The sequence below is a fragment of the Hyla sarda genome, chromosome 12, assembly GCF_029499605.1.
Source record: "Hyla sarda isolate aHylSar1 chromosome 12, aHylSar1.hap1, whole genome shotgun sequence".
NCBI lineage: Eukaryota > Metazoa > Chordata > Amphibia > Anura > Hylidae > Hyla > Hyla sarda.
In genome coordinates, this window is record NC_079200.1 from 10,315,942 (window position 1) to 10,328,237 (window position 12,296).

General features: G+C 44.8%; 1 protein-coding gene across 1 annotated transcript in view; it reads left to right on the plus strand.

Annotated features, from left to right (window-relative positions):
* Positions 1-12,296, plus strand: part of BRCA1 (BRCA1 DNA repair associated) — a 156,934-nt gene that overhangs the window by 11,170 nt on the left and 133,468 nt on the right. The gene's annotated exons all lie outside the window — the stretch shown is intronic.

Consider the following 12,296-nt stretch of genomic DNA (forward strand, 5'->3'; position numbering starts at 1 on the left):
GACCACAGTGCTCTCTGCTGACACCTCTGTCCTTGTCAGGAAATGTCCAGAGCAGGAGAGGTTTGCTATGGGGATTTACTTCTGCTCTGGACAGTTCCTGACATGGACAGAGGTGTCAGCAGAGAGCACTGTGGTCAGACTGGAAAGAGCTACACAACTTCCTGTGGAGCATACAGCAGCTGATAAGTACTGGAAGGTTTGAGACTTTTATATAGAAGTAATTTACAAATCTGTAGAACTTCTTGGTACTCGTTGATTTCTTTTTCTCCGGAGTTCCCCTTTAAAGTCAATAGGTCTGGTTCCAGTCTGCGCACGTATACGTCAGCTCCCCATTCTGACAGTTTACATCCATATAAATACATTGTGATGTAATCCGGGCGTTACATAAAATAATCCTGGTATTAGAAAATAAATGTAAAATGGCTCAGCGACATAAGAAAACATTTTTTCCTTATGATATTTAGGTTTTAGGCTGAATAATTTTTCATCTCTTTAGTTGTCTGGACTTGCTTATCCCCAAGACATTAGTTTCCCGGCTCTACTTGTAGCCTGACTGGCACGAACACGTTTCCCTTTATTAGTCTGAGCGCCGTGGGAGGGGACGGGGCACGTAGTATATACTCGGAGCCCTCTCTTGGAATTTATGACTTTGATTAAGACTTGTTATTTAGGGATCCTGACTAATCCTGTCCTCGGGCTACAGATACTGTAGAGCGCTCCGACACCTCATAGAAGATGTAATTGTTGCATTTTTGTTATACAGTGATCCCTCAACTTACAATGGCCTCAACATACAATAGTTTTAACATACAATGGTCTTTTCTGGATCATTGTAACCTGACTCAACATACAATGTACAGACAGTCCAGATCTGTCCAAGCAGTATGGAAATTTACACCTGTACTACTAAAATACATGCACTGACTGTCTGGTAGCGCCCCCTACAATACAGGGAGGTATTACATGTTCTGTACTCTTTACCTGTATTACTGAAGTGTATGCACTGACTGGTGTCTGGTAGCGCCCCCTACAGTACAGGGAGGTATTACATGTTCTGTACTACTTTTAACCTATGCCACGGTTAGCTGCTCCTTTGGACACCAGGTGAGGACGACTCCATTTTACTCTTTTAGGACGTTGTGTACTGTACCGGACCCTGAAGAAGCTTCTGTCCTCTACAGAGACCAGTGTTTCCCAACCAGGGTGCCTTCAACTGTTGCAAAACTACAACTCCTAGCATGCCCGGACAGCCAAAGGCTGGAGGCACCCTTGTTGGGAAACACTGACATAGACAGTGATTACAGCTCCCAGCAGATCTTTATTACTTTTATATATAAGGATTTGCTTTATTTATATTAGTTATCTACTTATTTATCTTTAATTCTCACTTTTTTCCTATTTTTGGATGACATTTTGGAGGCTTCAGAACCAATTACCAGGTTTCCACAGAGTTATGGTCTCAACATACAATGGATTCAACATACAATGGTTGTCCTGGAACCAATTAATATTGTAACTTGAGGGACCACTGTATATATACTAGAAAGATGGCGACTCAATGTGGAGTCATGATAAAACCGCATCCTATAGGCAGACGGCGGGATGGGAAGAAATTCTCCTTTATAAGCAGCCGTCGGGATGGGGAGAATGGTGAGAGAAATTTATACCTAAAAGAGTTTTCCCACAAAGGAAATGAGTGGGGGTCTAACCGATCACATGCGTGAAGGGCCCAAGTACAGCCTGTAAAGAAACATAGAATGTGTCGGGAGATAAGAACCATTTGGCCTATGTAGTCTGCCCAATATTCTGAATACTATCACTAGTGCCTATCCCTATCTTATATGAAGGAGAGCCTTATGCCTAAAATCAGGAAATGCTGAGGGGTGTGTGTGCGCAGCCTTATCCAATCATAGCTCATCTCACACTGAACTGCTCTGGGCTGTGTGTAGTAGAGTGAGGGAGGAAGTTCTCCCCTGTATGGCTTCAGATGATGTCACGCCTGCTGGGGAACGCCCCTTCCCAGTCTGTGAATCTGACTGAGACTGAGCAGAAAATACAGAGCAATATCAAGGTAGAAAACTAACAAATAATAAAAATAAAAGCAGAGGGTGGTTTATCATGATGGGGCAGTGACCTGGAAGGATTAAAACATTTAACAACATCATGATCAGTACTCTCTTTAACCTTTCCTGGTAGGTTTTATTCAAATGGGGAACACTAAACCCCCTGTTCGTGATAGTAGAGATACCAGCTGTCAGACCCTACCCATTAGACACTATCCTGTGGATCCTTATGTCATAACAATGTATAGTGTTTTCCAAACAGTGTGTCTCCAGCTGTTGCAAAATTACAACTCCCAGCATGCCTGGACAGCCAAAGTCCTGCCTCCTACAGAGGATCCACACTGTCCCTGAAAGGTTCATCAACTTATCCCTTTCATCTCAGTAGCCTTTAACTGATTAGTGCTCTGCACTGAACTGTTATCACATCTTAGATCTGAATGAATGAACTAATTGTATGAAATACTTTCCTCTTTACATAGTTGAATGCGATGACAACAAAATCACCTAAAATTATCAATGGAAATCAAATGTATCAACCCCTGGAGGTCTGGATATGGAGTCACACTCAAAATCACAGTGGAAAACCCCACTACATCCGATCCAACTTTATGTAATGTCCTTAATACAAGTCCCAATGAGGCTCAGTAGTGTGTGTGGCCTCCACGTGCCCGTATGACCTCCCTACAACGCCTGGGCATGCTCCTGATGAGGTGGAGGATGGTCTCCTGAGGGATGTCCTCCCAGACCTGGACTAAAGCATCCGCCAACTCCTGGACAGTCTGTGGTGGATGGAGCGAGACGTCCCAGATGTGCTCAATCGGATTCAGGGGAACGGGCGGCCAGTCCATAGCATAGTTACATAGTTACATAGTTAGTACGGTCGAAAAAAGACATATGTCCATCAAGTTCAACCAGGGAATTAAGGGGTAGGGGTGTGGCGCGATATTGGGGAAGGGATGAGATTTTATATTTCTTCATAAGCATTAATCTTATTTTGTTCCAGGAATGTATCTAACCCTGTTTTAAAGCTGTTAATTGTTCCTGCTGTGACCAGTTCCTGAGGTAGACCGTTCCATAAATTCACAGTCCTCACGGTAAAGAAGGCGTGTCGCCCCTTGAGACTAAACCTTTTCTTCTCCAGATGGAGGGAGTGCCCCCTCGTCCTTTGGGGGGGTTTAACCTGGAACAGTTTTTCTCCATATTTTTTGTATGGGCCATTAATATACTTATATACGTTTATCATATCCCCCCTTAAACGTCTCTTCTCAAGACTAAACAATTGTAACTCCTTTAATCGCTCCTCATAGCTAAGATGTTCCATTCCCCCTATTAGTTTAGTCGCGCGTCTCTGCACCCTTTCCAACTCCGCAGTGTCCCTTTTATGGACAGGTGCCCAAAACTGAACAGCATATTCCAGGTGAGGCCGTACCAATGATTTATAAAGGGGGAGTATTATGTCCCTGTCCCTTGAGTCCATGCCTCTTTTTATACATGACAATATCCTGCCGGCTTTGGAAGCAGCAGCCTGACACTGCATGCTATTCTGTAGTCTGTGATCTACAAGTACACCCAGATCCTTCTCTACCAGTGACTCTGCCAGTTTAATCCCCCCTAAGACATACGATGCATGCAGGTTATTAGTACCCAGATGCATAACTTTACATTTATCCACATTGAACCTCATTTGCCAAGTTGATGCCCAGACACTTAGTCTATCCAAGACATCTTGTAACTTATACACATCCTCTATAGACTGTACCGTGCTACAAAGCTTGGTGTCATCTGCAAAGATAGAAACAGAGCTGTTAATACCATCTTCTATATCATTGATAAATAAATTAAACAACAGCGGGCCCAGTACTGAACCTTGGGGTACACCACTAATAACCGGGGACCAATCAGAGTACGAATCATTGACCACCACTCTCTGGGTACGATCCATGAGCCAGTGTTCAATCCAGTTACAAACTAAAATTTCCAAACCCAAAGACCTTAACTTACCTGTCAGACGTCTATGAGGGACAGTATCAAATGCTTTAGCAAAATCCAGAAACACTATATCCACAGCCATTCCTCTGTCAAGGCTTCTACTCACCTCTTCATAAAAGCAAATTAGATTGGTTTGACAACTTCTATCCTTAGTAAACCCCTGCTGGCTATCACTTATAATACAATTATCCCCTATGTATTCCTGTATGTAATCCCTTATAAGTCCTTCAAACAATTTACCCACAATGCACGTTAAACTTACCGGTCTATAGTTTCCTGGGGAAGACCTAGAGCCCTTTTTGAAGATTGGCACCACATTCGCCTTGCGCCAGTCCCTTGGCACAATACCAGACACCAGAGAATCTCTAAATATCATGAACAGGGGTACAGATATTACTGAACTTACCTCTCTAAGAACTCTTGGGTGTAGTCCATCCGGTCCTGGGGATTTGCTTACATTTATATCACTTAACTTACCTTGTACCATCTCTACATTAAGCCAGTTCAGTACATTACATGATGTGTTACCAGCACTGACCTGTACATGATGTGTTACCAGCACTGACCTGGCCAATGTCAGCTCCTTCTTCCATAGTGTATACAGAACTAAAGAACCCATTCAGTAGCTCCGCCTTCTCTTGATCGCCTGTGACAACCTCCCCATTATCATTATTAAGGGGTCCTACATGCTCTGTCCTTGGTTTTTTTTGCATTTATATGTCTAAAAAAATATTTAGGATTAGTTTTGCTTTCTTTGGCCACCTGTCTCTCATTTTGAATTTTTGCTGTTTTTATTACATTTTTACAGATTCTATTAAGCTCCTTGTACTGTTTAAATGTTATAGCTGACCCATCAGATTTGTATTTTTTGAAGGCTATTTTTTTGTTGTTTATTGCTCTTTTAACATCATGTGTCAGCCATGTAGGATTTAGTTTTAATCGTTTATATTTGTTCCCCTTTGGTATATATTTAGCTGTATAGTTATTTAGAGTTGATTTAAAGATGTCCCACTTACCTTCTGTATCAGTATTTGAGAACACCTCCCCCCAGTCTATGTCCTGTAGTGCAGATCTCAGCCCAGGGAAATTTGCCTTTTTAAAGTTATATGTTTTTGCCTTCCCCGTCTGTCTTTGTTTTCTACATTTTAAGTGAAAAGTAACTATATTGTGGTCGCTATTCCCAAGGTTTTCCCGCACAGTTACATTACCAACCAGCTCTGCGTTGTTAGAAATGATCAGATCCAACAAGGCATCACTTCTTGTTGGGTCCTCCACAAACTGGCCCATAAAATTATCCTGCAATAAATTTAGGAATTTTCTCCCCTTTGTAGTTTTAGCCAACCCCGGACCCCAATCTATATCTGGATAGTTAAAATCTCCCATTATTACCACTGTACCTGCCCGGGCGGCCCTCTCTATTTGTTTATGAAGCCGAACTTCTATCTCTTCAGTAATATTAGGGGGTCTGTAGATTACCCCAAATATTATTTTTTCAGTATTTCCCTCCTTTTGTAATTCTACCCACAGTGATTCCACATCCTCAGAATCATCACACAGTATGGCATCGTTCACACTGACTTTCATACCACTTCTTACATACAGACAGACTCCACCACCTTTTCTGTTCATTCTATCCTTGCGAAACAATGTAAACCCCTGCAGATTGACAGCCCAGTCATGCGAGGAGTCCAGCCATGTCTCAGTGACCCCAACTATATCAATATGTTCCTCCAGTATCAAGGCCTCAAGCTCCCCCATTTTATTTGCTAGGCTTCTGGCATTTGTGAACATACACTTTACATTTCCATCCTTTATGTTATTGGGGTTAATGGGATTCAAGGGTGTAAGTATTATTTTCCTATGAAGCTTATTCCTATTAACTATTCTAACCCCTCCCTCCGCTCCACCCCCAGGTACATTTATAATTCCCACCTCTCTATCTACACTATCTTCCCCCTCTTTGCTGTAGGTTCCCTCCCCCCAAGTCCCTAGTTTAAACACTCCTCCACCCTTCTAGCCATCTTCTCCCCAAGCAAAGCTGCACCCTCCCCATTGAGGTGCAGCCCGTCCCTACGGTAGAGCCGGTAACCGACAGCGAAGTCAGCCCAGTTCTCCATGAACCCAAACCCTTCCTTCCTACACCAGCTTCTGAGCCACTTGTTTACCTCCCTGATCTCCCGCTGCCTCTCTGGTGCGGCTCGTGGTACTGGTAGTATTTCAGAAAAGACTACCTTGGAGGTCCTTGCCTTAAGCTTGCGGCCTAAGTCCCTGAAATCATTTTTAAGGACACTCCACCTACCTCTTACTTTGTCATTGGTGCCAATATGTACCATGACTGCTGGGTCCTCTCCAGCCCCGCCCAACAACCTGTCAACCCGATCCGCGATGTGCCGAACTCGTGCGCCAGGCAGACAACACACTGTTCGACGATCCCGGTCTTTGTGACAGATTGCCCTGTCTGTCCCCCTAATAATTGAGTCCCCCACCACTAGTACCTGTCTGGCCTGCCCTGTTCTCCTCCCTCCCTCCTTACTGGAGCAGACACCCCCCTGGCGGTCAGAGGTGGTATCCTGCTGCAGTTCTCCTAGCTCTGTGATGGCATCCCCCTCATCTGCCAAGCGGGCAAACTTGTTGGGGTGTGCCAGTTCAGGACTAGCCTCCCTGACACTTTTTCCCCTACCCCTCTTTCTAACTGTAACCCAGCTAGCTGCCTGACTGTCCTGCAACTCCGTCCCACTGTCCTCCCCCACCTCTACTCCCGAGAGTGCCTGCTCAGTGAGCAGGAGACTCCTCTCCATGTTGTTAATGCTTCTCATTGTTGCCAGTCGCCCCTCTAGATGCAGGATCTGGGCTTCCAAATGGACAACTAGCACACATCTCACACAACAATATGCACCCTCAAACTGTTGTTCAAGGATTGTATACATTGAACAGGATGTACATTGGACTGCATTTTCCAACATGGAGGCCATCTAGTAATGGGGATTTCACAAATGTATAGGAAAAAACAGACAGTCAAAATTACACTTAAAATTTTTTTTGTAGACCTTGTGCGTTCAGAAATTAACACTCACAGCGATCTCAACCTCCTGCTTTCAAACTCCAGTTTTTGAAACTCCTCTTTCACGCCCCCTCTTACACAGCAACACTCAGAAAGATCAATGCCTTCCTCTTGTAGGAACTGCTGACACACTCCAGCCACATGAGGTCTAGCATTGTCTTGTATTAGGAGGAACCCAGGGCCAACCGCACCAGCATATGGTCTCGCAAGGGGTCTGAGGATCTCATCTCTGTATCTAATGGTAGTCAGGCTACCTCTGGCAAGCACATGGTGGGCTGTGCGACCCCCCCCCCCCCCCCAAAGAAATGCCACCCCACACCATTACTGACCCACTGACAAACCGGTCATGCTGGAGGATGTTGCAGGCAGCAGAATGTTCTCGACGGCGTCTCCAGACTCTGTCACGTCTGTCACATGTACTCAGTGTGAACCTTCTTTCATCTGTGAAGAGCACAGGGCGCCAGTGGTGAATTTGCCAATCGTGGTGTCCTCTGGCAAATGCCAAATGCGCGGTCTTGGGCTGTAAACACAACCCCCACCTGTGGACGTCAGGCCCTCATCCCACCCTCATGGAGTCTGTTTCTGACAGTTTGAGTGGACACATGCACATTTCTGGCCTGCTGGAGGTCATTTTGCAGGGCTCTGGCTGTGCTCCTCCTGCTCCTCCTTGCACAAAGGTGGAGGTAGCGGTCCTGCTGCTGGGTTGTTGCCCTCCTATGGCCTCCTCCACATCTCCTGATGTACTGGCCTGTCTCCTGGCAGCGCCTCCATGCTCTGGACACTACGCTGACAGACACAGCAAACCTTCTTACCACAGCTCGCATTGATGTGCCATCCTGGATTAGCGGCACTACCTGAACCACTTGTGTGGGTTGTAGACTCAGTCTCATGCTACCACTAGAGTGAAACCTCCGCCAGCATTCAAAAGTGACCAAAACATCAGTCAGGAAGAAAAGGAACTGAGAAGTGGTCTGTGGTCACCACCTGCAGAACCACTCCTTTTATTGGGGGTGTCTTGCTAGTTGCCTATAATTTCCACCTGTTGTCTGTTCCATGTGAGATTGCCAATCAGTGTTCTTCCTGAGTGGACAGTGGGATTTCACAGAAGGGTCATTGACTTGGAGTTACATTGTGTCATTTGTGTTTCCTTTTATTTTTTGGAGCAGTGTACTTTTTATAATGGTCAGTATTCGGGCTCCCAGTGATGGTCTTTTACTCAATAATGATCAGTATTCCGGCCCCCAGTGATGGTCTTGTACAGTACTTTATCATCTGTATTCGGGCCCCCACTGTGGATCTTGTACTTTATAATGTTCAGTATTCGAGCCCCCAGTGATGGTCTTGTACTTTATAATGATCAGTATTCCGGTCCCCAGTGACGGTCTTGTACTTTATAATGATCAGTATTCCGGTCCCCAGTGATGGTCTTGTACTTTATAATGATCAGTATTCAGGTCCCCAGTGACGGTCTTGTACTTTATAATGATCCGTATTCGGGCCCCCAGTGATGGTCTTGTACTTTATAATGATCCGTATTCTGGCCCCAGTGATGGTCTTGTACTTTATAATGATCCGTATTCGGGCCCCCAGTGATGGTCTTGTACTTTATAATGATCAGTATTCTGGCCCCAGTGATGGTCTTGTACTTTTTATAATGGTCAGTATTTGGGTCCCCAGTGATGGACTTGTACAGTACTTAATAATGATCCGTATTCGGGCCCCCAGTGATGGTCTTGTATCTTTTATAATGATCAGTATTCCGGCCCCAGTGATGGTCTTGTCCTTTTTTATAATGATCCGTATTCGGGCCCCCAGTGATGGTCTTGTACTTTATAATGGTCAGTATTCCGGCCCCAGTGATGGTCTTGTCCTTTTTATAATGGTCAGTATTCGAGCCCCCAGTGATGGTCTTGTACTTTATAATGATCCGTATTCCGGCCCCCAGTGATGGTCTTGTACTTTATAATGGTCAGTATTCGGGCCCCCAGTGATGGTCTTGTACTTTATAATGATTCGTATTCTGGCCCCCAGTGATGGTCTTGTACTTTATAATGATCAGTATTCCGGCCCCCAGTGATGGTCTTGTACTTTATAATGGTCAGTATTCGGGCCCCCAGTGATGGTCTTGTACTTTATAATGATTCGTATTCTGGCCCCCAGTGATGTTCTTGTACAGTACTTTATAATGATCCGTATTCGAGCCCCCAGTGATGGTCTTGTCCTTTTTATAATGATCCGTATTCGGGCCCCCAGTGATGGTCTTGTACTTTATAATGATCCGTATTCGGGCCCCCAGTGATGGTCTTGTACTTTATAATGGTCAGTATTCGGGCCCCCAGTGATGGTCTTGTACTTTATAATGGTCAGTATTCGGGCCCCCAGTGATGGTCTTGTACTTTATAATGGTCAGTATTCGAGCCCCCAGTGATGGTCTTGTCCTTTTTATAATGATCTGTATTCAGGCCCCCAGTGATGGTCTTGTACTTTATAATGGTCAGTATTCGGGCCCCCAGTGATGGTCTTGTACTTTATAATGGTCAGTATTCGGGCCCCCAGTGATGGTCTTGTACTTTATAATGATCCGTATTCGAGCCCCGAGTGATGGTCTTGTACTTTATAATGATCCGTATTCGGGCCCCCAGTGATGGTCTTGTACTTTATAATGATCCGTATTCGAGCCCCCAGTGATGGTCTTGTACTTTTTATAATGGTCAGTATTCGAGCCCCCAGTGATGGTCTTGTCCTTTTTATAATGATCCGTATTCGAGCCCCCAGTGATGGTCTTGTACTTTTTATAATGGTCAGTATTCGGGCCCCCAGTGATGGTCTTGTACTTTATAATGGTCAGTATTCGAGCCCCCAGTGATGGTCTTGTCCTTTTTATAATGATCCGTATTCGGGCCCCCAGTGATGGTCTTGTACTTTATAATGGTCAGTATTCGGGCCCCCAGTGATGGTCTTGTACAGTACTTTATAATTATCCGTATTCGAGCCCCGAGTGATGGTCTTGTACTCCTTTATTGGCTTTCTCGCCGCCGTGGCCCCGGTCGTCCCATCTTCTTGATATTCCGCCTCTGTTCTCGATGCAGCAGACCCGGCCGTTGGATTTTGTGTACAAGACAAATAGCGTTTCCACTACAATCTCCCAGGAACTTTATATTGATGAAATGGCATTTACTTATGAGATGTTTCCCGGAGCCAACATTTTGTCAGCAAGCCGGCAAGAGATTATTTTGCGCGCCTATTTCTCAGATGTTATCGAAGGGGGCCGCGTAAAGAACGGTTTCTGAGGCGTGATTGATTTCCGTGAGTTAAATAGAGTTGTTTCCTTCATACTGCATGAGAGGAGACAACTCATGTCGGCGCTTGGCGGAGCCCCGCGCCGCCGTCGTGTAACATGTCAGTGTAATTCTCAGACTCTGTGTTTTATTTCTCTTAAATTTAATGAAATTTGAGCTGCCGGATTCAGGGTCATTACAGGCCTCATTGACTTCGGTTTGGGAACCTGAATGGGCATGGCGGCTGCAAATATCAGAAGCGCGGGGCTCGGCGCAATAGATTTTATACATTTGGGTATCGTTCCTCCAAAACTTTAAGGTCATTTGTGGCCATACAGTTATTGGGGGCAGTAAAGAGGGTGCGTGGGGCGACTCAATTTGCACATGTCTGGAGAATTTTTGTCTTGTTAAAGGGGTATTCTGCCCCTAGACATCTTATCCCCTATCCAAAGGACCACCGCAATCTCTTATCCCCTATCCAATGGACCCCCGCAATCTCTTATTCCCTATCCAAAGGACCCCCGCAATCTCTTATCCCCTATCCAATGGACCCCCGCAATCTCTTATCGCCTATCCAAAGGAACACCGCAATCTCTTATCCCCTATCCAATGGACCCCCGCAATCTCTTATTCCCTATCCAAAGGACCCCCGCAATCTCTTATCCCCTATCCAATGGACCCCCGCAATCTCTTATCGCCTATCCAAAGGACCCCCGCAATCTCTTATCCCCTATCCAAAGGACCCCTGCAATCTCTTATCCCCTATCCAATGGACCCCCGCAATCTCTTATCCCCTATCCAAAGGACCCCTGCAATCTCTGTGCATCAGCTGGTGTACGTTTAGAATGCTGAGTGCGGGGGTCGTGATGTCACGGACACGCCCCCTTGAGACCTCACACCACTCCCCCTCAATTCAAGCCTTTGGGAGGGGGTGTGAAAGTTCTCCAAACCAGAGGACATGTGTAAATAATAGTAGGTGTTCATTATTAAAGGGGTTTTCCTGTAAAAAAAAATTTAAATAAATTTAAAAAAAATTCCATATCAACTGGCTCCAGAGAGTTACAGATATTTAAATTACTTCTATAAAAATGTTTTAATCCTTCCAGTACTTATTAGCTGCTTAATACTACAGAGAAAATTATTTTCTTTTTGGAACACAGAGCTCTCTGCTGACATCACGAGCACAGTGCTCTCTGCTGACATCTCTGTCCATTTTAGGAACTGTCCAGAGCAGCATATGTTTGCTATGGGGATTTTCTCCTACTCTGGACAGTTCCTAAAATGGACTCCAGTGGAAGTTGTGTAGCTCTTTCCAGTCTGACCACAGGGCTCTCTGCTGACACCTCTGTCCGTGTCAGGAACTGTCCAGAGTAGGAGCAAATCCCCATAGCAAATCTTTCTTGCTCTGGACAGTTCCTGACAAGGACAGAGGTGTCAGCAGAGCACTGTGGTCAGACTGGAAAGCATAACTAAACTTCAGCAGCTGATATGTACTGGAAGGATTAAGAATTTTTTTTATAGAAGTAATTTACATATCTGTTTTTACTTGCTGATATGAAAAGAAGAAAATTTTTTTTACTGGAATACTCCGGTGGAAAACTTTTTTTTTTTTTTTTTTTTTATCAACTGGTGCCTGAAAGTTAAGCAGATTTGTAAATTGCTTCTATTAAAAAAACTTAATCCTTCCAGTACTTATCAGCTGCTTTATGCTCCAGATGAAGTTCTATTCTTCTTGAATTTCCTTTCTGTCTGACCACAGTGCTCTCTGCTGACACCTCTGTCCATTTTAGGAACTGTCCAGAGAAGGAGCAAATCCCCATAGCAAACCTATCCTGCTCTGGACAGTTCCTAAAATGGACAGAGGTGTCAGCAGAGAGCACAGTGGTCAGACAAAAAGGAAATTCA